Source organism: Meles meles, chromosome 6 (assembly GCF_922984935.1).
Source record: "Meles meles chromosome 6, mMelMel3.1 paternal haplotype, whole genome shotgun sequence".
Classification (NCBI taxonomy): domain Eukaryota; kingdom Metazoa; phylum Chordata; class Mammalia; order Carnivora; family Mustelidae; genus Meles; species Meles meles.
Window position 1 is genome coordinate 46,753,543 of NC_060071.1, and position 23,933 is coordinate 46,777,475.

The following is a 23,933-nucleotide window of genomic DNA, read 5'->3' on the forward strand; positions in this document are numbered from 1 at the left end:
GCTGCTGATCCGGTGAGAGGCAGCCACTGACCGTCTGTGCGAGATACATATGACAAGAACATGTTTCAGCCTGGACCCAGGATGGTCCTGAGACCCAGGATACTTGACCTGTGTTAGCCAGTTTTTGCTGGTTGGATAAGCATGCCACCAGCCTTTGGAAGCTTCAGTGGGAACACAAATGTGTGTTTCCGGTGAATAGTCCAAGTCCGTGAACTCTCAGTGTAAAAAGTCTCCTGCTCATGTTGGTCTTTTACCCTTTGGGAATGCGTTGTACTGTGGGACCAGAGAGTTTGGGTCTTTATTCCAGTGAACTTGGAATCTGAAGAGTTGCGTTGGGATGAAGTCAGAAGCCATTAGTTAGGGGGCAGTGAGGTGTTTGGTGTCTTTCTCTTCCAGGTCTCTCAAGGTAAATGATCAAGGCTCTTCTAGGGACAAGAAGTCCTTGTGCTGTAACAGGAGCTCTGATACCATGCAAGCAGGACTCTGGGTGCAAGACTTCTGGATTTGAAATCTGGGCAGGATAACCCTGAAGGTCCCTTCATCACTTAGTTCTGACAAGTTCATATTCACTCACCCAGTAGAAAATCCTAAAGAACTAATGTGCCAGACATGGTGATGTCTGTCTCAGGTTCAGTCTCGATATTAAACTTTTGCTCACTTGTCTCCACCTCGGGATGGCGGGGGAGGGGGGTGCTTCCCATCATGCAAGTTTCCACTTGGGCCTGTGGTGACCTTGACTTTCCCTGCCTGTGAGAGGTAGTTTGTGCTATAGGTTTTAGCATCTAAGGCTGAAAGAAAACATTAAATTGATGGTACATTTTGCAGTTAACCTGGAGATAGAGACCAAATTGTTCCTGATTCTTCAATATCTTCCCTTCTGGCTTCTCAGGGGCCTAAGCATATGGGTAGGTTGTATTCTTGGGGTGAAGTGCATCTTGAACTCGGGAAGAGCAGGGCTCTGTCCATGGACCTATAAATACAACTGACAGGCAAAGCATTTTTTTCTGTAAGTAGACCCCTAGCCTAGGGTGTAGTAGATGGGCTCTTTTGCCCAAGGATGGGGAGGACAGTGTGGTTCTCCTTCTCTGGAGAGTGTTTCCATGGCAACTTCTAGTCTGTCCTACACACCACCCCTTCATCCCTGTCTTGTCCTTGGCCATGGCCTCCTGACTTACCTCAGCAGGAATTATTGACCACCTTGCTTCCACTTAGGATTAATTCTTCCCTTGTAAAAGGGAGCTGTCCTGCAAAGCAATGTGTTTGAATAGGGCACATGACCTAGCCCTTCACCAGTTCAGCTTCTTGAGGCTGTTGAAATCCTTTCTGGATTCTCCCCATGTGGTGCTTAGCAAATGCTGAAAGTACAGATGAGTGACTACTAAAGCAAATACTTTGCTGGAGAAAGCAGTCTATGAAACAAGGCTATTTCTGTCTTCTGGAAGATGGCCCATGGCAACAAAGCCAGGTTCTGGATGTAGTCACGTTGGTGTATAATAGATAGCTTGTTGAAGTATTTTCTCTGTGTCCTGCCCATTTCACAGTCCTGCTCTGTGATGATGTTTCCTGATGTGTGCTCTGCTGAACCAGTCATGCGTCAGATGTTAAATACAAAAGGGTTTCAGTCCAAGCAGGGATGGAGGTGTCCTGAGCAATGAAGTTGAAGGTCGTGGACCTCTCTCTTAAGGAGTCTGCTTCCAGTGATCTGCACCTAATTTTGTTTTGCATAATGGGGGCTTTTCTATCTTGGTTGAGTTTCGAGTAGATAGACTCCTGAATACAAGTATGAAACCCATGGAGCTAAATTATAATTAGGCTTTTGAAGAGAAGAACTGAGGGCTTGTAGGAGCCTTGAACATATGAATGTGTGAGGGCTGTAGTACTGTGTCCTGAACTTTTATTTATAGAACACTTTTTTTGCGAAAGAATCTCCTAGTGCTCCCTCATTCTCGGAATGAGGCGTATATTAAGCACTCTGTGAATCAGAAAATTAGGGAATTAACTTCCCAGCTGGCTTGTATCAGCTCATGTGAGCTGACTGCTTCTATTCTAAACTTGATATTTAGTAATATGATTTTTGGTACCCTGAATTGGTTCCAGTGAGCGCTTTTATGCCACAGAAATTTATAAACTTGTCCATAATGAGGGGCCTGACTTTGAGCTTAATTTTATCTGCTCCTTGGGCTAGTTATCAGGAGGTGATGCCTTTTCACACGAGGAGCATGCATGCCTTTAGAAATCTTTAGACAACTATTGGCATGAGAGGCTGAGTTGATAGAATTGATCAACTAAAGTACTTCTGTTCTTCTGAAAAATGGATATATTTCCTACTTAACAGAAGCAAAGTGTTTCTCATTGAAAATGAGCTTAAATATTTCAAAGGCATGTACTTAGGCTTTGATAGCAACAGAAAACCTTTTGCTGCTAAAAAATTACCATGAACTTAAGGAGCTTAAAGTAACACATGGATTTTTCTTGTGGTTCTGGAGGTCTGAGGTCCTAAAAATCAGTGTCCACACGGCGGTGTTCCTTCTGGAAACTCAAGGGGAGACTCTGTTTCCTTGCCTTTACTAGATTGCGGAGGTCACCAGCACTGTTTGGCTTGTGGCCCCATCTTCTGAGCTAGCAGTGCAGCATTTTCTAAATGTGCTCTCTGACCTCTGCTTGCATTGTCACAGCCCCTTCCTTCTGACTTTGACCTTTCTTTCCAGGCCCTTAATTCTGCAGCGTCCCTTTTGCCTTGTAAAGTAAAATATTCACAGGTTCCATTGGGTGGTAGACCTCTTGGGGGGGGGGGCCTGATATTCAGCCTGCCACAGTTACTTTAATAACAAATTTTTTATTTTCCCTAAAAAGCTAGTTTAATAAAAAAGCTAGTATTTCTTCTGCTTGCAGTGTTTGGTTTTTGTCCATGTCCTTCCTGCTTCCCTAACTGGTTCTACTATAAAATTGCAGTTAATTTTATCATTAAAATTTCTGCTGGATAGGGACTTTACTGGTAGAAGTTTCACATCCTTTGTCAAAATGTTAAAACTTGGGTGAAAGGAAGATAATGTTGGGCTGTGAACGAGCTCTTTATTAAAGCATTAACATATTATTAACAAAATGTTAATAATAAATTAACATTTATTTTTTTGGTTCAGTTTTTATTCTCTACTATCTCAAAAGAGATCCAAGTAGAATCCACTAAAATTCTTAACTCCCAAACCCCCAAATTAAGGACCATTGGGAAGAGAAGACTCTTGCTGTTTGATTGAACTGACCTTATTTTTTTTTTTAAGGTTTTCTTTATTTATTTGACAGAGAGAGATCACAAGTAGGCAGAGAGGCAGGCAGAGAGAGAGGGGGAAGCAGACTCCCCACTGAGCAGAGAGCCCGATGTGGGGCTCGATCCTAGGACTCTGAGATCATGACCTGAGCGGAAGGCAGAGGCTTAACCCACTGAGCCACCCAGGCGCCCCCACTGACTTATTTTTCCTGGATTCACTTGCCGTTTGGAGAGTCTGGGGATCAGTTTCTAGGATACCTATAAAATGGGAATCCAGTTTCTAGCAGTTGATCCTTAAGTGTCAACAAAGCTCACCATCCACTCAAGAAACCTTTTAGAGTCTACTAATGTGAATCTTGGAGGGACCTTGATAGTGAATGGTTTGGTGGAGTGAGGTGAACAAGACACTGAGCTGGCGTGGCCAGAGAGGAATGAGATGGGGATGGGGGGTATGTATGGAGAAGGTGGGTGAGTTTAGGAGATCTAGGTGCTGCTGAGAGGACAAGATGAGGTGGTTTGAGAAGTGGCCTTTGCCTTGAATGACAAGGCAAGGTCATTGGTTCCCTTGCTGTGTCCTTGAACGTTTTAAAAAAAAAAATCCCGTGTGAACCAAGTCTTCAGATGGCCTTGGCCCACACATGGTATGGTTCTTGACTATGATGTGAGAGGTGAGTTTCATAAAAGCATAGTAATAGTAGTCTTTGGTTTTAGTAAGGCCTTTGTCTAGGAGCTTTTGTGAATTCTCAGATTTCTGAATACTCCCATCATATTTTACTCCATGAATGCAATAATACAGACTTCGGATAATTTTATTCCATTGATAGTTCTACTTGACAAAGGACCATCATTTCTTAGCCTTCTTTACTTTGTATCCATTTCCAACATCGGCAGAAGGCTATTGGTAACTAGTTAAGTCAGCAGTTGTTAACCTCATTGTCCTAACTAATGTGGCACAATGAATTGTGCTGTGATAGGCTACTACTTTCTGGTTAAAGGACTCAACTTGATGGATGGATGACCTACCGGAAAATGAGAAACAAGGTGATTGCCTATATGAGATCATCTTTCTCTTGTATGGCTTTGGATATGCTCTGAGTGGGGCAGAAGGGGTAGAGTCAGAGCCAGCTGCCGCTGGGAGTGCCCTTGATGCCAGATCTGGGCATGGGGACAGGGACAAGGGGCTGTGCAGCATTGCCTGGCATATGAAATGTGTGTGTGTGTGTGTGTGTGTGTGTGTGTGTGTGTGTGTGTGTGTTTGCATGTGTGCGTTGGTGGTAGCTGAGAACACACTAGGCCTAAGTGAGGAACTGCAAAGTACAGGGAACTATAGTTTAGGCTTGAACAAAATTCTAGTTAGCACCGTCAAGACAATGGTCAGAGCTCCCAGGAGAATGCTTAGTGTTGGCTGTACAGAATGTAAGCATTCTCCCAGGAGAATGCTTAGTGTTGTACAGCTGTACAACAGCTGATAGGGGTTTTGGGATAGCAGAGTGAATGCCAGGCTTCGGGAAGCCAGGGTCAGGGAGGCCTTATTGGAGAAGCTGACCTTTAGCAGTAGAACTAGATGTGTTGAAATGCACAGGAGGCAGTGCTTGCCCGTGAGATGTAGCTGGCCAGGCCTCCAGAGAGCAGTTCTCACCCCCACACTGTGAGCTGGCACTACCTGTGGCCTTTGCAGAAGGGTAGAGACCTACAGCTCTCCCCTTTGGAGGTCTTGATTGTGCATTGGCAAACAACTTCTCTCCCCTCCCTGGGTGATTTTGGTGTTTAGGCTAGGGTTGATTCTGTTTTGCTTTGAGGCTAGTGGAGGAATCCAAAATTATGTCCATTTTATCGCTGGACTTCATTAGGAGCAAGCAGAGTTTCTTGTATGTCCGTGGACACCCAGGCGCACGTGTCTGGGCACACAAACACAGCCTTACGTGGCACGTGTTTGAATATAATCAGGCCTTATGCGTAGAAATGTAGCTCTCTAAGAAGTAAATATAAGAAGATATTTAATGTGATAGTCTAATAGTCAAGTGTCTTACTCCATTCTGCAAACAGGTGTCCTAGACCTTTCCTGTCCAGGATACTAAGCTGTGAAGCCTTAAACTCTAAATAGGCACTGGGGAATCTTTAAAGAGTGCTTGACTTGGCTCCAGCAAACTCAGGTATTTCTTGGATCTTCTTGTGTTTCACTTCTTTGTACTTGGTCTGATGAATACCTCATATTCTTGGATCTGCTGGAAAACCAGCTGGAGCTTGGAAGGAAAAGCCTCACTTAAACTATAGAAGAAATTCTAGCTAAGGGGTAGGAAGAGCTGGGTTCTAACCATTGTTCTGTATTTGTGACTTGAGATAATCCATTTTACATTTCTGGGCTTCGTTTTTCTTTTCTTTAGTTTTTTTTTTTTTTTTTTTTAAGATTTTATTTATTTGTCAGAGAGCATGAGGACAAGCAGGGGAGCAGCAGGCAGATGTAGAAGCAGGCTCCCTGCTCAGCCCCAATGTGGGGCTCCATCCCAGGACCCCAGGTTCATTATCTGAGCCAAAGACAGACGCTTAACCGACTGAGCCACCCAGGTATCCAGGTATCCCAGAGCTTCATTTTTCTGATGCTCCCTAAGGTTTTTTTAAAGCTATATTTTCAGGGGCGCCTGGGTGGCTCAGTGGGTTAAAGCTTCTGCCTTCAGCTCAGGTCATGATCCCAGGGTGCTGGGATCGAGCCCCATATCGGGCTCTCTGCTCAGTGGGGAGCCTGCTTCCCCTCCCCTCTCTCTGCCTGCCGCTCTGCCTACTTGTGATCCCTGTCTGTCAAATAAATAAATAAATAAATAAAATCTTAAAAAAAAAAAAGACTATATTTTCAGACCCATATGTCATTTATACCCTTAGATCTAACACCAGTTGTCTCTCCCATATAGGGGCTGCACTAAGGGCTGCTGGGCCTTCAGAGACCTGTAAGACCTCCTGGTATCAAGAATATTCTACAGAAGATAATATGCAAGTGAAGTTGAATAAGACAAGATTAGCTCTTAAAGTCAGTTAAAGAGCAAGCTAAAGAAATAATTTTTAGATGAATAGGGTAGATTAGTGTTTCCCAGACTCTTCTGTGCATTATCAGTTCTGCAAGATGGTGATCGGTTTTCCTTTACAGATAGGTTCCTAGGTCAGTTGAGTTGGGAAAATCCTGGGTCAAATAAAATTAAGCAGTTTATTTATTGAACACCTTCTTGGCATCTTTGATCTCTATAATGAATGCACATCTGCATCGTCTTTGGTTGCCCACAGTTTGTTTTGTATAAGGACCCCGTAATGTTTTTTTTCCTTAATATCCTAGACTATGCACTAATTTAGTGGAATGCCATTTGGGAAGGTGGTATTCATGATAAGTACTTTAGGAGCTTAAAGTGGGGAGAGGTGGCTTTAAGCTGGAGAGCCAGACAAGGTTCTAAGGAGGTGGTGGGCTTTGGGCAGAGTCTTGAGGGCCAGGCTGGATTTGCCTTGCTGCTGAGAATGCAGGCATCTATGACAACTGCCATTGGCAGCTTTGGCCAGACAAGTAAGCACATGGACCCCTGACACTTTCTTCGGTGGATCAGTCTCTCTTCTCAGGAGTGTTCCTTTGACAGAGTTAACCCATCTCAAGTGCCAAATCCCCTGAGGGTATTAGGGGAACTCACTTCCCCACCATCTCTCACTAGAGTGCTTTTCTATTTTTGATCCTGCTGTATCCAATAGAAACAAGCTGATTTCTAGCCTCCCAGTTTCCTAACGTGCTACTGTGAGGGGCTCATGGCCCCAAAATAGAACTTGGCTACTCCTTAACCCACAGTGGGCCAAGGCTGAGCTGCTCAGGCTGGCCCAGGGACAAGCTGCACTCAGTCGCCGGGGGTGCCCCTCCCCAGAGCCTCTAAAGCAGAATTCCTTGGAGAGGGGCCCAAGGAATCTGTATTTTTAACAAGCCCCAAGCCATGGATTTAGGACATGAATTTGGAGCTAAACCAGCCTGGCTCTGCTTAGGCCCAGTGAGCCTGCATAGACTCTCTCTCACCATACATTAGTTTCCATTGGACCTCTTGTACCTAGAGTTACCCTGGGGAAGGCTTAGGAGGTTCGTGTGCTGTGGACTTGAGGCCCACAGCAGTGCAAATTAAGAGTTCCCATTTGTAAGGCCCAAATTCCACGGTGCTTTCCTCAACTACATTCCAGCCTTTGTAGAATTAGGAGTTATTGAACTAAACTCTCTGTTGCAAATGGGGTTCTTGAAATGCATGGTCTTACTAGAGCCATCCAGGGAGGGAAGAATCAGGCTTGCACTGGGCAGGTTGGAAAGAGCCTGGTCTCTTCATTCAGTTTATTTCGTGGGGTTTTCTCTTCCTTCAGAGCCCTCAGTCACCTAGTTCTTACAAAACCTATGCAGAAAAAATGCATTACAGAGAGCTGACAGGTTGATTACTTGCGATGAAGGGCTAGAACATTTGCAATGCATGGCAGGGAAAGACATTTATGTTTCAATCACATGGTACAGCTTATTTTTAATCAGAGACGCTTTTTACTTTTTAAAGGGCAGACAGGTATTTAACTGTGAGAAAATAATAGAAATAAGCTTTGGATGTAAGGAATAATAATTCAGGAAGGGGTCTCTAGACTTAACACTCTGTTACCCCAAATCTGAAGCAAGGAAGTACTTTAAAAGCCCAACACCAGAACCTAAGTCCTGACCTAATTTAAAATGTCAGAACGCAGTGTATCCTATTAGCAGATGAGAGAGAGAATGCCCCATCTTGCAATTGCTTTTAGTTATCGAGGGGGCTGCTTTTTCTTCCCCCACTATGGGGAGAGGGCATTATTTGTACAGTTTTGCAGGGGACCTGGCTTCTTACTTTTTTTTATATTCCTTGGTGATATCTCAGCTTCGCAGTTTGAGGGGAAATTGGCTTTTGATGTGTAGCAAAAATAACCGATTTTAATATAAAATACTGAATGCTGGGTATTAAATGGTACGGCAGTAAGAAAAATGGAGTGTCACAGAGCAATAGTTTTCAAGGCTTGAAATGAAGTGGCTTAACTTATCAAGAGAAGCCTTAGAGATCGACCACCTCTTAAAGGAGGGGACCAGATGGATGGTGGGTGATGAGTACGGGGGTGCCTGGTACTGTGGTTCCTCTTAAGGGGTCTAGGGAAGTCTTACCTGTAACTGAATTCCTTGCTTCTGAAAGATGGTCTGCACCAGTTCAGTCCTGATGCTGACATTCTTTCCCCTCCTTGCTCCTTCCCCTGCCGGGAGCCTAGGGCCTGAAGGAGGTGCTTGATCAGCCAGAAGGAAGGTGAGCCAGCAGAAGGCAAAGGAGTTTGGAGATCACAGCACCTGCTCTGTCAAGACTGGGCCAGTGCCGAGAGCCATGGGCCCCAGAGTGCCAAATTTTCTTTAAAAACTAAAACAACAGAACCTTGGCCAAACCATGCATATAGAAAGGAGAAGAGAAGGTCAGAAAGTGGCTGTGTTTTCTTGGCTCAGCATTCCCAATTAAGTGTGTGTCGTTCCATGATTTTCTGTCTTAATTTTCTTTAAATACTTTTCCCACCTTTGCTTCCTACTTGTGGTTTCCTCTGTCCTGGTAGCAAAAAGCTTAGGGTTCCCTGTCAAGTTGTGCCACACAGTTAAATTGTGTGCTGCTGCTCATAACCGTTTAGTGGCCCCAGGTGTTTCTGTGGCTGGAACCCAAGTCCCCTTTTGAACTGTTGTCTTCCACTCTGTCGGGGAGAATCCCTGCTCTGGCCGGCCAGCTTCCCAGCTGACCTCCCAGTGTGTCCTGGGAGTCCTCAGCCTTCAGTTTTCACTCAGAAAAGTCCCCCTGATGGAAGGTTCCTCTCCTCACCAACCATGCTCTTCGCCTGAACACAAGATCCCACTCTTAGCTGGAGTGGAGGCAGGTGACCCTATCACTCAGGTGCACTGCAGCGGATGGAACAGGCCAGTTCAGAAGCTGATAGGACCCGAGTCACTGTGTATATGAGACAGGTTTCATGGTGAACTTGGGAGCCAGTCCAATTGGTGTAGAAGTAACATAGATAGATCCCCACAGAATATGTAGTTGGGAATTCAGCCTTTTTTCTACCTAACATTATTTTGTGAGTGTTCCCCTATATCATTACGAAGTCTTCATGACCATGTTATTTTTTTTAGGCTCAAATTTTGCTTCTCAGTATGTTAGATAAGGTGTGAGGATCCCTTCCTTTAGCATGGCCAGGGGTTCTTGCCAAACCTGATGACTGCTGAGCCCCATTACAGGCTGGGAGTGGAATCAGGATGGGGATGGGAATCACTGGTACAATTCTGAGGCTCTCGAGATCAGAAAATCTCTGTTCAGAGTATTCTAATGATACCCTGAGCCTTTGGCACCCCAGCCTGCCTCTGCCGGATGAATGTGAGGGGTATTTGTGCCCCTTTAACTATCTGGTCAGGCCAGAGACAGGGTGGGCAAGTAAGGGCCAAGGAGAATCTAGGTTCTTTGTTTGCCTAAAGATTTTTTTTTTTAAAGATGTATTTATTTGACGCAGAAAAAGCAAGCACGAGCATGAGCAGGGGTAGCAGCAGGGGGAGAGGGAGAAGCAGGCTCCCCACTGAGCAGGGAGCCTGATGTGGGGCTCAATCCCAGGACTCTGGGACCATGACCTGAGCTGAAGGCAGATGCTTAACTGTCTAAGCCACCCAGGCGCCCCTTTCCTAAAGACTTAACTCACTCATTTGAGAGAGGGCGCACACGCAGGAGCTGGGGGGAGTGGCAGAGGGAGAGGGAGGAGCAGGCTCCCGACTGAGCAGGGAGCCCTAGGTAGCACTGGATCCCAGAACCTAGAGATCCTGACCTGAGCCAAAGGCAGACTTTTAACCATCTGAACTACCCAGGTACCCCGGAATCTGGATTCTTAAGAGGAGTTGTCTACACAGTGCTGCTAGCCGGTTCAGGGATTGATCAGTGCCGAGCCAGGGAACCTTGACTGCTGCCTCCAGTTAGTCCTGGGGCCATTCAAAGGTTTGTGGGCTTCCACAACACTTACCGGCCCTTGACTTTGCCGGTATTTTTGTTTCTACTTGTACATTCCGGAACAATATATGAAGTTCTCAAATGTTGTAGGTCAGTGTGTCCCTCCCCTCCCCGCCCCGCGCCAGGGCATATGACCAGCCACTTGAGGTCAGGTATCTATTTGACAGGATCCTTGGTCTGGGTCCTCCAGAGTCAGAGAAAGAGAGAGAGGGCGTGCGCGCACATGCGTGTGTGTGCATGTGTGTGTTTTTGCACGTGTGCGCACCTGGAGTCCCTGGGGAGCAAGTGGGGAAGAGCTCAGTCTTGGTGTCTGAGACATTGAACTTTCTTTTCTTTGCATTGTCCATCCTCCGTGGTTGTGCTTCTTTATTTGAAGGTCGGTTCTGGGTCCCCAGGCTTTGTCGCTTCTTTGTTCCCGTGTCAAGGATGGTGTGGAGCTGTGAGCCTTAGCTCCGACCAGCCCCAGAGACCTCCCTGATGCCTGTGGAGAGAAGTGCTCTCAACCCTTTTGGGCTTTGTTCCTGGAAGGTTTCTAGGGAATGTTGAAGCCTGGGCCTAGGATGGTGACAGGTCCTAAGAACACACAGAGAGAGAAGGAAAAATGTGGACTGAGGGGTGCTTCTGCAGGACCCTTGGAGGCCCGGGTGGGTGGGACCAGGTGGCCACAAGAACTGGCCTTCCAGCAGCAAGTGAGCTCCTTCCTGGTCTCCTTCCTGGTCTTTTCATCTGTGCCTTGCTGATCTGTTTTCCTCGGAAACAGTAAGATTCTTAGCAACAGATACTGTTCCATGAAGTTGGAGATGAATTAGATCAACGAGAGGGAAAAACCTAGCTGAACTGCAAATGGGAAGAATTTGGCTAGTTGAAGACAAAAAGGTGGTAAAATAACAACGTAAAATTTGGCACTTGAGCCATGAAGTACATTCTCACGATTGGGCACCCATCACTGCTCTCCATCGGCCAAACTTTTTCATTATCCCAAACTGAAAATCCATACTGAGGACATGCTAACTCCTAATTCCCCTGACCCTCCGCCCCTGGCAGCCACTATTCTACTTTCTGTTGCTATGAATTTGTGTATTCTGTACCTCATTAAGAGGAATTAGAAAATATTTGTCCTTTTTGTCTTAAAGTTGACATTTTTCTTGGCATTTAAGTAAGCCCTCTGAGTAAAGTAGAGGACAAGGGGCTTTTCTCTCTTGTGAAGACAGTCCTCCCCCTCCCTCTGCCTGTCCTTGTCCAGAGGGGCAAGGCCAGTGTTCTGCCTCAGCTAATCTGCTATGTGGAATGAGCTGACAGCTGGGGGATCCCAAAATTTGCTTCCAGCTGTTCTCAGCCTTCAGTGTTTTCTCGAGAATGTTGAACTGAGGGTGCTGGATAAAGTACAGACTTCCCAGTTGAATTTAAATCTCAGATAAACAGAAAACACACACAGACACATCTCCCCTATATTGTGTGTGTGTGGTGGGGGGCATACTTGGGAATTACTTGTGGCTTCTCTGCAACTGAAGATTAACTAGTTATCTTGCATTTTTATTGGCCAAAATCTGGGCAACCCAATAAACCCAAAATAAAGTGGCTTATCAGTGAACGGCCATATCGTTAGTTACAAAGATCTCAGAAGATGTGTGGATTGGATGGCAGGTGGAGAGAGAAAGGTCATTTGGCTTGTGGTAGAATGTAAACAACGCTTGGACCCACAAGTTTTAAATTAATTGCATAGACTTCCATCAGTTAGGTCTACAGATAGGTCAAAATATGATCTGTACGTGGCAGGTGTCAAAAGTCAGGGCCTTAATCTCAGGGCACTTACTCCTGTGCAGGTGCCAAGGACACCTGCTAGTACGGATCCAGGGGGAGTGTTTGAGGGGTCCCCCAGAGCCAAGCCGTGTGTCTGCCCCAGCCGTGGTGTCTCTTGTTGACTGATGGAGCCAGCTGTGGAGGGGTGGTTTTTATGTAGTGTGAAAAATCGAAACTTGATGTTTAGTTTCCCTCTTATCCCTTGCTGTTCAACAGCCAATGATCCTCAGATTTATTCTTTCTGGTGGTACTTTGAGCCAGCCTTCCAAGTGTGAATTCAACAAAAATGTGACTGATGATGAGTGTTTGCCTTGAGTAAGTCAGGCTGACGCTGAATCATTCCTCCTCGGTTCTCTGTGTGGCTGTTTGCCCTTGCCCTCCCCCTTGGATTTGGGTTCCTGGGGCTGGCTGGCTTTTTTCCCCTCAGTGTTTTGGAGGAGGGAAAATAATAGTTTGCAGGGTTTGCAAACAGTGTGAGCCCTTCCTGTAGCTGCTGGTGGGTAGGTGGAGAAAATCAGGGTTTGGTTCTGTTCTCCAGATGGGGTCCCTGGTCCTCGGTGGCCTGTTAGAGAGCGGAGGGGGACGCCTGCTGAAGAGGTCTCCTGAGGCTCCAAGGACACGGGTGTACCCGTTACTCTGTCCACAGCGAAGACATAGACAATTTATTTTAGGGTTTTGAAGTCCTAGCAGTTTGTGGGTCATTTTTGCCTCTTTCTTTCCCAAGGGACTACGTGATATTTAATGACTCAACCCTGATTGTACTGCAGACATTTCCTTTCCACTGAGGTCAGTTTCTAGAGCTGTCCTCAAGCAAACATTTGTACAAGGGGGAGGAAGAAGCAAAAAGAAGGGAAGCCTCTGGGACCCAAAAGTGGGCTTCAACTGCTGTCCCCAGGTACTGGGAAACCTTGACATTGTAATGGACAGTGCTGCCAGCTTCGAGGCTTAGTGGAGGAAGCTAGTTGGCTATGCTGATGGGCTGCTCCTTCTCTGGCCAGGTGCCCCAGCAAGGAGTTTGGGACCCAGCCAGGGGACACCTTCGTGGGCTATGGGATCATCCTTAGGTCTGGTTGTTGGGGTGGGGCATCGGGCCGGGGCCTCAGAGTGAATACTTCAAAAGTTGGGTGCTGGCTCTATACCACCACCTCTACTGGTCCCCATCTGCCTTAACTCTGTAGGACTTGAGCTTGGCCCTGGGAGGCCAGGGCTGGGGTGGCAGATGTGGTGTTCTGAGCACGGCGGTTCAGCTCCTTAGTTTGACTCAGGTCCTGGAAGTCTGGTTTCCTTTATTCAGCACTTCAGAGGAAGAGTGGCCCTGCGTAACCTAGTAAGGACCGAACTCCTTGGGATATAGATCTGAGGAGATGGCTTGTAGAGCATTCTTCCCAAGGCCCTGCTTTCCTCTGACCATGTGAGTTGGAGTTGGAGGAGGGGGGGTGTGGGGAGAAGAGATAGATGCTAGCATCTTGTTTTTTCCCCTCTCCCCACCCACCATTCCCTCCAGCCAGATTGATTTTCTGCTTCTGCTCTTCCTGAGGGGTTGACATTATCAGACATGCTAGGGAATTCGTTGACATTGGGGTATTGTGTGGGCAGTTATGTCTGTTACTAAGCACTAAGAATTTAAGCAAAGAAGAGAGCAAATAACAGGTTTGAAAACAGGCATTTTTGCTGCTCTTCCTGGAGGGTCTGCTATGAGCAAAGGGATGTGGCACCTGCTGAGGCAATAGGGAGCATTGAGAAGCCTGAGTCTGCCTGCAGAAGCCTGTGATGAGAGGGGATGGGATGGGGAGACCAAATCCCCACAATTGGCCGGTCAGGGAAGACTACTCAGGCTGGGTGTGAGGGGGGCTTGCAGAGCTCAGAGGGGTTCGTGGAAGGATGGCTCCACTGAGCCTGGAATGGTGTCTGCTGTCAGGAAGCAGGGGAGGGCTTTCTGGGTGGCTGAGACTGAAGGAACAAGGACCAGAAGATGGGAGGGCACAGGCTGTTAAAAGACAGGTGCTGTGGGGCCGCCTGGGTGGCTCAGTCATTAACCGTTGGCTTTCAGCTTAGGTTGTGATCCCGGGGTCCTGGGATTGAGCCCTGCATTGGGCTCCTGGCTCAGGGGGAAGCCGCTTCTCCCTCTCCCACTCCCCCTGCTTGTGTTCCCTCTCTCGCTATCTCTCTCTCTGTCTCTGTTGAATACATAGAATCAAAAAATAAAAAAGAAAGAAAGAAAGACAGACAGACAGACAGGGGCTGTGAACTGATGAAGTTGGCTTCATTTTTTATTTTACTTTTATAACTTGACTAGTGCCAAGTTGGATCTTGGTTGGTCCCTTCAAATAAGATGAATGTCTACGTCTTGTCCCTACTCTTCAGCGTCTACAGTTAGCACTGCACCAGAACCGCTGCCTGGAAGGCTCCAGCAACCCTTCGATGGCCAGATCTTACAGCTTGACCTCCATTGTCCTTCCCATTTTGCTGTTCATCCTCCTTTTCCCTTAGCACCCTCTCCTTTTTGCCTCTAGAACACCTTACTCCCGTGACTTGCCTTCCCCTGGGACCTTTCTTTCTTGGCCATCCCTCCTGTCTCCTGCATGTGTCCACGTTCTCCAGGCTTCTGTCCTCCAGGCCTACTTCCCTCCCTCCCCTACCCCGCGCGCTGAGGGCTTTATCCCACACCCAGGCCCACAGGGTCCTTGCTGGCTGCCTGCTCGGCAAGCTGCCTTAGCGGTATCCGGGTTGCTAGTCCAGCTCCTGGTGGGGGTTAGGATTCTGCAGTTGTGAACCTCTGCAGTGCAAAGACCCGAAGATGATTCCGCAAACATCTAATGAAACGCCCTCTGGATGCAAGCTCCAGGGGAGACCAAAGATCATCCGGTCGCTATCTGCTTCCCCTCCAGCCTTTTGTTTCCGAGTGCCTTCTCCCTTGAAAGCTCTGATTGAGCTCTAAATATCCAGGAAGGCTGACACCCTACTGTCCTTTGAGGTAACTTGAAATTGACTATGTTCTAGGCCGTCAGACTTCCGAGCTGGGAAACACGAGGCCAGGAGCATCTGCGGGATTTCTAGAACCGCCACGGGAGCAGCCTCGGCCACGCGGGAGGCAGATGTGCTCACCAGTGGAGCCTCCCCACGGCTTAGAAGGTGGGGCTGGGCCCAGGGGATTTGAGTGTTCTCTGGGTCGGCGTCTTGCATAGGCGACTTTGAATTTGACACCCCTGTCACACAGCCAGTGCCTGGAAACCCTGAAACTATTCCTGGTATTCATAATTCACATTGGGTAGGCTTTGGTGGTATTTATAGCACTCCCCAAGACAAGTTACTGCCAGAGGGGGCAGTGACACTTATCAGGTGGGCTGAAGACATGCTTTTTCAGGCTAATTTTAGATTCCCGGTGGATGGGGATGGGAATGAGGGCTTATCACATAGTATGCTTTCAGAGACTCCCATTACCCTGGGAGACTGGAAGTATGGGTATCTGTGGCCATTTCTGTGCCTAGGGCTTGCTGTCCTCTGTGTTTGTGCCTCCCAGCCCAGGTTCTCCCTAGCTCTGCTCTTTCTTGCTGCACCGCTGTAGGGAAGCGTGCAGACAGGCCTTCTGACAAGTTAGCATTAGGCCACATGCTGTGGGGTGGGAATACAGAGTGGGAGAGGGTTAGCTGGTAGGACATCATGCCTTACAAAGTGTTGAACAACCTGTTGGTGCTGTTGAGCTTGCCTGTGTACTGGAGTGAAGGGGGATCTCCTTGGAGTTTTCTGGAGATGTTTGAGGTGCCTGTTGAGGCAGAGGCAGGTGACTGCAGGGGCGCTGGGCCCCGTCTTCCTCGGGGGTCCGGCCTTGCTGGCTGAAGAACCTCTTGAAATGAGCTGCCTCCCTGGGAGGGTGACTCTGCGTGGGGAGAGTTCCTGCTGCGAACAGGATGTACCAGAATATGGAGGGACAGGAGGCTGCCTGGGGTGTGTTGGTGCTTTCTACCATCCCTCCCCCCATTACAAAGTCCTAACAAGCTGAGGTCCTGGACAAAGGGGAGGTGTGTGGCACTGTGACTGGGCAAGCAAGGGGTTGCTTGCACATCTGTAGGGACCAGCTACCAGGTGGAAGAGCCCAGGGATGGGTGGCCAAGTCCCGTTTTGGCTCGTTTGCTGCCTACTATAGATGGGCCTCTCATTTGTCATCTCCTGCCTTGAGCACCCAGGACAAATTGTCTGGGTGGTTTTCTTTTTGTGGTTTGGAATGCTTGAGCTACCTGTGTGGTGGTATCAATAGTCATAGTTTGGAAGCATCTGCCAGAAAGCCGGGGAAAACAAAAGAACCTTCCCTTAAGTGATGGTGACGGGACAGTCAGGTCTGATTCACTCTGCCTCACCACCAGTTGTTGGGCCTTGGCTTCTCCGTCTTGGGATGTGGAGAGATTCAGAGGAGGCAACAATGGAGCCTTCATTGGCGGCCGGCTCCCGGAGCAGCCTGCCCTGGTTGTTGCTGATCAGCCTTGGAGCAAGGGCTTGCATAGGGATGGCGAGTGGGGACAAAGCTTGCTTTTGTGCCCAGGCTTTTCTCCAGTTTCTCTGAGTGTGGAGGATCAGGCAGGGTCATCTGCCTGCCTCTCCCTGATTCCTTGAGATGGGTACTAGGAATGGTAAGTTTGCAGTCTTTGCCATTGGGAGTCCTTCTGTGCTTGGCATTTGTCCTCCTGAGTTGGTGTAGTGAGAAGGGACATGCTGATTGTCAAAAGGGATGTGTCCAGTTGGTTCTGGTTTTTCTGTACCATTTGTGGAATGTCTCTGAAACCCTGATGTGGGGGAAGGGTTGTATACGAAAAGAAATGTGGGGTTTGGGGGGGCGCCTGGTAAGCATCCAGCTCTTGGTTTTGGCTCACATCATAATCTTGGGGTCCTGGGATCAAGCCCCATGTTGCACTCTGCTCAATGGGGAGTCTGCTTGAGATTCTCCCTCTCCCTTTCTCCCCTCCACCCATGCATGTGTTCATCCTGTCTGTCTCTCTCTGAAATAAACCTTTCAAAAAAAATGTGGGGTTGATGTGTTGAGTGGTCCTGTCTGGCATCCAGATCCGCTCAGCCTGGGGCATTTCTTCTTTCTTTCTCTCTTCTCTACTCCTGCCCCCTCTCCCTGGTAACAGGGGATGTGATGGGAGGCCATGGTGGTTAAACCACCATTCTGAGAGTCTGCTAACTCACATGGTCAGCTGGCACAGCCATGTCTGGCAAGCAGTGGGTCTGGTTTAAAAAAAAAAAAAAAAGGCCATTTAATTGCTCTATCTACCTTACAGGGCAGAAAAATAAGAGGATACCAAAATATGAATGTGTGTTATTCAAAAAAGGTGAAGTATTTTTTAAATGGTAACTCTACCTTTCCACTGTTCCTTTGAGCCTTGCATGTCCTTTGAAATGGATTTACAACAGAGGGACATTAATTAGAGGTAGTTAGAAGCTCTGATGGGGATTGCGGCGGGCCCAGGAGTGGCTGGGTCAGCACAGGAGAGGGAAATACAGGTGTTGGCTAGATCCTCTCTGAGCACGTGAAGTAATTCATAGTCCAGGCTGCTTTGCTTTGTGGGAGTCAGAAAGGAGGGCTGTTGTGTTTCGGAAACAGATCACAGAGGGAGCACTGCGGAGTGTAGGTTCGCAGACAGAGAGGGCCAGGTGGCAGGCCCTGCCCTGAGGCTCTATGCTGTCCACAGTGGAGCCTGCCTTGGCTTCCGTCTCCTGAGAGGCCTGTGGGCGGGCCAATGACGGGTAAGCAGGTGGCTGGCTCTCTGTGGGTCAGGAGAGTCTGCTTTAGAATTCACCATTGCTGTTCACTTCCTGGTGTTGAGCCCTTAGCTCCCCTTCCTGGACCCTGGGGGAGGAGATTCCTAGCCTGGGGGTTTACAGGCAGGGATGTTGGAGAGGAACCCCACCTCAGGGAGGCAGGAAGTCTGCTGTGTTTAGGGAGAGGGTGGGGTCGTGCTGTAGGTGACCGAGAGAGGAGCGGGAGGCAAAGGCCCCCAGCTGGGGGTGTGGCTGTGCCGGCTGGTCCAAGCCTCCCTTCTCGGACTGGAAAACACAAAGCCAGCTTGGTGCAAGGCTTGGGTGGGGATGGGAACCACGTGGAGGCAGCAGGCCGGACTGCATCCTCGGATTTCTCTTTCCCTATTGCATTGCTTTGGGTCTCATCTTTAATTGAAATGCCCTTGTTGGGAAATGGAGCTCTGGTGAAAATCTATCCTGGCCACAGAGCAGCCACCCCCGTCGTCAGGAGGATGTGGAAGGAGACACTAAAACAACTTGAGCCTCCCAAGAATTGCCTTTTTGTTGTACAGTTGGGCTGTTGGCTGTGGCCACGGGCCCTGTGGCTGGTTGGGAGGATTTATTCCCCTTCGAAACAGGGGTGCCTCCTGCCTCTCTCCCAGCCCATGACTTGGGTAACCCTTTTCTGAACTTCCACTGATGTTTTTGTATCCTCTTTCCACCCGCCAGTGTTCATAGTGAGTGAAAAAGATGAAAGGCTCTGCTGTATTTAATAAACCACTGAAAACTGTCCCTCTTAGGGAGCAAGGCTGAAGCCACCCACTGACTTCCCCTCTCTCTGACCCCGCCTCTGGTGGCTGAGGGGTGATGAGGCGCTCCCTGGTGTTGCCCCCCTGAATCCTCTTTTCGCTTCCACCCTCCTTCAAAACAAGTGACAGCTCTGTTTTCCAGATGTGGATACTGAGAAGCAGTGCTGGTGAAGGACCGATCCTGTGAATAGAGGCGGTGACCTTCCTGGCCGGGGCCCCATCCGGGCTTTTCCTGCCATTGGGCTCCATGCATCGCTCTGCTCCAGCACCCCGTGCTTCTCCCGGCTGACGCGCAACCCTTGGTTGCTGAACAAAAAGTGTTGGATGTTCCCAACACTTGTCTTTTGAGTTCTTAGAATAAATCTTCATTTCCTGATACTACTTTGCTTGTAAATGGGAAACCATATAGAAAGTACAGTGAACTTCGTGGAGAGTTTAGTCAACAGGAAGTTACCCTTTCATCCGTATTTTTCTCTATGTGATTGGACTGTATTTTCAGTTCTGATTTGGAAGAATCTACTTGAGCTGCGAGTAAATAATTAGAAACTTGGAGTTGCAGTGGATCACTTTTACTCTTCGTAGCAGCCAAATATCAAGCATTCTTGGAAGGTCTGATGAAATGCTCATTTGAAATGCAAATTCTTTGCACAGTTAGAAGGAAAATGGAATCGTTCTGGCTCCCAGCATTCACTCAGCATTTTTGCCATTCCTTCTGATGGCTGAGGGGAGGGCTTGTGACTAAGTCCTTCAGCATTTTTATTACGAATTCAGATTTGTGCTTGCTGAGAGGAAGCCTGGCTCTGGGACATTAACCCTCTGTTGCCATCGGTGGTGTTTGCACTGTCTCCCCCTCCCCCTCCACAGTCTTTGGATTACCTCTCTGATTGGGTTTATGAATGGTGGATGTACTAGGAAATTCGTGGTAACTGGTTGTTGTTTTTGTTTGAAGTGAATGAAATGTGTTATGAGATCCTTTAGCTCCTAGGCTGTGTGCCTTTTAGCCTTAGAAGTTCAGCTTCCCTCTTGGTTCCTCTTTTGGATGTTTCCTCCCATTTTTTCCTTTAGCCCACTGCTCTGTCCCAGCTTGGGATCTAGAGAACCCTTGGACTTGTGCGTGATGGGGACAGTAAGATTCCTTTGCAGTGTGTTGGGGTGGGTGGTTCCTTGTTCTGTACTGTCCAAGGAACACGTGCGCAATGGTGAACTCAATGGAGGTAGTTAAAGATGTTAATCCTCTCCCCGTGTCAGACGTGTTAAATCCCTCTTTCTGAAAGTGAGAATTTGACTTGGAAAACAGTTCTGTGTTCTTTGGTTCTAGAGGCCATTCAGGAGCCTCTCCATTAATCTGGTTTCTTCCGTGGGAGGCGTGCATTCAGCTAGATCCAGGAGACAAGGTTTTGGGAATGGCAAGATGGTGGCATAGTTTTTCCATCCATAAAACAATGACTGGATTCTGAGTCTATCCCCTAAGCTGGGGTGGCAGGTTGGATTTATGGTTGCCAAGCATTATGAAAATGCAAAACCCATATACGTCGTTGAGTGCAGTTGTACCTGTGTTATTCCTTCTAATTCTATTGCAAAGCTGTCTCACTTTGTTGCATACACATTTTTGCAAAGCAGAATTCAGAATTCGAGGGGCATCTGGGTGGCTCAGTGGGTTAAACCTCTCTCTGTCTTTGGCTCAGGTCATGATTAAGCCCCACATGGGGCTCTCTGCTCAGCAGGGAGGCTGCGTTCCCCTCTCTCTCTGCCTGCTGCTCTGCCTACTTGTGATCTCTTTCTCTCTATCAATTAATAAAATTTTTTTTTAAGATTTTACTTATTGGGGCGCCTGGGTGGCTCAGTTGTTTAAAACCTCTGCCTTCGGCTCAGGTCATAATCCTAGGGTCCTGGGATCGAGCCCCACATCAGGCTCTCTGCTCCACAAGCAGCCTGTTTCCTCCTCTCTCTCTGCCTGCCTCTCTGCCTACTTGTGATCTCTGTCTGTCAGAGAAATAAATAAAATCTTAAAAAAAAAAGATTTTACTTATTTATTTGACAGAGATTAATAAAAGTTTTTAAAAAGAATATAGAATTCAAAATAAAGCTGCCACATTAGTCCTTAGTTTGTTGACTGCAAAGAATCATTTTAGAGTTGGAAGGAGCTCCTCAGGTCCAGGAACTCTCTGCTTTTCATTTCTGTGACCTGAGGAGGTCATCAGGGACTTCTTTGGTGGGGGGTGATAGAGAGAAACAAGTTGTTTTCAGTCTTAATGCTCCTCCCAATGGAAGTGAGATAGGGCTGAGAGAACACTGGTGGGGAAATGGCCCTGATCCAAGGTGTTAGGGTAAGAGACAACTAGTAGCTCCAGGCTTGAACCGCTGTCCTGGAAGGCTTTGAGAAGAAACGGTTGAGTCTGTGTTAGAGGTTGCAAAATCTCTTAAGTGGGCCAACATTGTCGTTAAATGACAATGAACCAGAGACCTAGAAATTAAGGTGCTGTGTCCAGACCAGACAGCCCCCCAGAGGAAGAATTAGGACTTAGGACGTTGCCTGAGCGTTCTTCCTGCCTTGTGTATTTTAATAAGGGTTCTGAGCCCCCATGCCGTTGGCATTTGTGTTGGATGATTCTGTTGTGGGGGCTGCCTTGTGTGTCATAGGATGTTTAACACCATCCATGGCCTTGACCCTCTAGTTGCCATTAACCCATATCCCAACCCCACCTTCGGTTGTGACAGCTGAAAATGTCTCCAGACGTTGCCAAATATGCCCTGTTGGGGGAGAATTCTTCCCGGTTGACCACCAGTGTTTCAGTTGTAGATGATGGCCCTGGGAATTCATAAATAGAACTCTTAGATAGCTTGAACCCTATCCCTCCCCTCCTCCCACACTTTTTTTTTGCTTTGAAATGTCAACTACACAGCTAAAATAGTGTTTACTAAAGCTCTTACAGCACATAAAACTGGCTCAAAGGCCATTTAGAAGAAAGCGATAAACACAGGCCTGAACTGAACTGTTGAGTCTGAACTGTTTTCCCTTGAGCAGATTTGATTGTGGTTTTCTCCTTAGAGTTTGGACACAGAGGACTTGTCTCCACTAAGCAGCTTGTACTTTTGTTTTTAGCTAATGGTTGTGCATGGAGATGACGTACATAGTGAATAGGGGAGAAATCAAAATGCTCTGAAGGCAAAGGAGATTCGGGCAACCTGAAAATGGTGATGGACTGGTATCCCATTTTTCAAACCTTAGGGTAAGCTTGGGAGAGAACACTTAACAAGTTCAACTTTTGTAAATACAGAGCAGATGTGGGTGCAGAAATTGAAGTAGACAATGACTTTCTGAATTCAAGAGTTGCTGGGAATCAGTGGATGTGAAGAGTAGAGCATCCATTGAGAGCCTGGAGACCTGGGTGCTGTACTTGGGCCTGCCTTCCACTCTTTTGGTCAGGTCACCAAATACTTGGGCAGTAGTTTCCTTAGTCTTAGAAGAAAGGGCAAGGTCAAGATTCCTGCTTGCTGGATGGGGGTGAAATTCTGGGTGGTGAAGCAGGGTATATGACACCACAGGATAAACCTACGACTCTCACTGGAGCCCTAATTTTGCTCAGGAGATTTGGAAGACACAAGGTTACTTTTGAATGAAAGCCAGCATGCACGTATTGAATAAGTGCAAAATTTGCATGATCTGAATTTAAGCTAGAACATTGAACTCAATAAATGAAGGCAATCTCATGCTTGCTAAGAATTTCTTCTCGATGCCAGGTGCTTCCCTCCCCCTGCCCCCGCATTTTGTTGGAATTCTGGCAGAGTTTACTAAGTCATGGGCCCAGGGTTCACTAAAATTATTTCTACATGTAAAATTTCTGGTGGGGGAAAAAAAAATCCTTGGTGTTGAATCTAGGGTAAGTTCACATGCTCAACAACAGAGAGGACGTTAGGGGAAAAGGGATCACAATAATAAAGGTTGTCTAGCCTTTAAGAGTTCATGTACTTAAAAGTTTACCTTCCTTCCTTTTGGCTTCAGTGGGAGAGCTTTTGGCTTGTATTAGCTTGTAACCAACACTGTAAAGGGTATGGTTGTGCTGTTGTGGGACGCTAAGGATTTAAACATGTTACCTGAGAGTTGATCTAATCTACAAAATGCCAGAGGAGATAGCATGCTATCTCCTAAATTTATTTGAAATTTATTTGAAATAGCAACAGTGGGGTTGGCCTTGGAGTCAATGTTGAAAGTTAAAACTACCAACTGGGGAAATTACCTAGCTGGGGAAAGTTAGAAGAGTAAGACACTCCGTCCGGTCAGTTTTTGTTTCTGAAGTTATTTAGTGGCACAAAGGAGTTGTTTTTGGGTAACAACGCTCATGACTCTTCATGATCATTCTTTGGAAATTAATGTCAAAGGCTTCAGACTGTACCACATCCCCATGCTGTCCGGTTTCTGGAGAGCAGTAAGGCAGATGCCTGGTGGACACCTAGGAATGAAGAACACCTACGAATAAAGGCAGCTGTTGAGCAAAACTGCTCCTGTAACCATTTGTCAACATTACCTTATGTGAGGCAACTTTACTATATGACATAACAAAGATAATTTATAATGTCTTCATGAAGGCAGGAGTGGGTGGTAGTGGGGTTTTTGTCTTTTCTCAGTGTGTAATTGAAACAGAGCCTGAACCAAATGAGAAACATTTGTGTTTGGAAAAAGATTCCAGAGGCTTCTTGACTGGGGTCCTATATTGCTTCCTTATTTTCCTTGGAGCATGTAAGCAGACTTCTCATCTGGGATGAGCATTAACAACATGGCCATTTCTATCTGTTCATAAGCAAATGGATTTTAGGGCCAAGGGAATGGTGTAAATTCTAGACCCACAGGGCACACCCAGTGAATCAGATGAAAAAGTGTGGAGGTTGACCTGTCTCAAGAAATCCGTGGCTACAGAGTGAAGGTATAAATGTCATTGCTTTAACAGGCTCCTTCCCCAGAAGCTGTGTCCTTCATAAAGGAAAGTGTGCCTGTGCATTCCAAAGTTGCACACTTTCTGGGTAGGTCCCGGAGGAACACAGGCTTTGGAGAGAAAGTGAGGTGTTTGGTCCTTGGGGAAATAGAGCCTGAATGGGGAGGACTGATGAGATTGAATACTTAGCTAGTGCGGGGTGTGTGTGTGTGTATGTGTGTGTGTGTGTAAACCTCTTAAAAAACCAAAAGCAAGAAAAGAAAACCCCAAAACCTGTATTCAGGCTGTCATTGTGCTTGGTTAGATTCTAAAATGGGCACCCTGAGAGCCACCCACAAGAACCCTGAAAACATGAAGGCAC

At 47.2% G+C, this 23,933-nt stretch overlaps 1 protein-coding gene across 7 annotated transcripts in view; it reads left to right on the forward strand.

The window, feature by feature from the left end:
- The window catches only part of TLN2 (talin 2), a 424,186-nt gene that overhangs the window by 43,921 nt on the left and 356,332 nt on the right, over positions 1 to 23,933 (forward strand). Inside the window, exon 2 of one of the 7 annotated variants that reach the window (XM_046008087.1) lies at positions 15,097 to 15,228. The exons of the other annotated variants lie outside the window; for them this stretch is intronic. The gene's annotated coding sequence lies outside the window, so the exon portion shown is untranslated. The remainder of the gene's footprint in view (positions 1 to 15,096; positions 15,229 to 23,933) is intronic. 7 annotated transcript variants of the gene reach the window in all.